Source organism: Phoca vitulina, unplaced genomic scaffold, assembly GCF_004348235.1.
Source record: "Phoca vitulina isolate PV1807 unplaced genomic scaffold, GSC_HSeal_1.0 scaffold9, whole genome shotgun sequence".
In the NCBI taxonomy this organism is placed as follows: domain Eukaryota; kingdom Metazoa; phylum Chordata; class Mammalia; order Carnivora; family Phocidae; genus Phoca; species Phoca vitulina.
The window spans coordinates 2,942,371-2,942,723 of record NW_022589712.1 but is presented as its reverse complement, the minus strand read 5'-3'; positions in this window follow the sequence as shown (position 1 = coordinate 2,942,723).

Here is a 353-nt window from a genome sequence, read left to right as displayed (position 1 = left end):
GCTCCTGGGCTCCTGCCCCCTCCGGCCCGCGTCCCTCCGTGCTCCAACTCTCCGCGAGCAGCCTGGCCGTGGGAACCCTGGAGCAGTGGCCTGGGCGGCAGACGGAAGGTGTGATGACCTCGGTGCCTTCCTAGGAGGGCAGACCCGTGACCTAAGGGCTATCCAGTTTCTCCTAAGCTTCTAATAATAGATCAAAGAATTCAGACCTAAAACAGAACTATTGTGAACCAAGCCTTTGTGGCCTCGGGGGGGAAAAGCATTTTCTAGTGAGAAAATAGGGGAGATGCCTAATGAGGCTTTGTGGGAAACCGGTTCAAGAACCTGCCCCCTCCCCCCCCCCCCCCCCCCCCCCC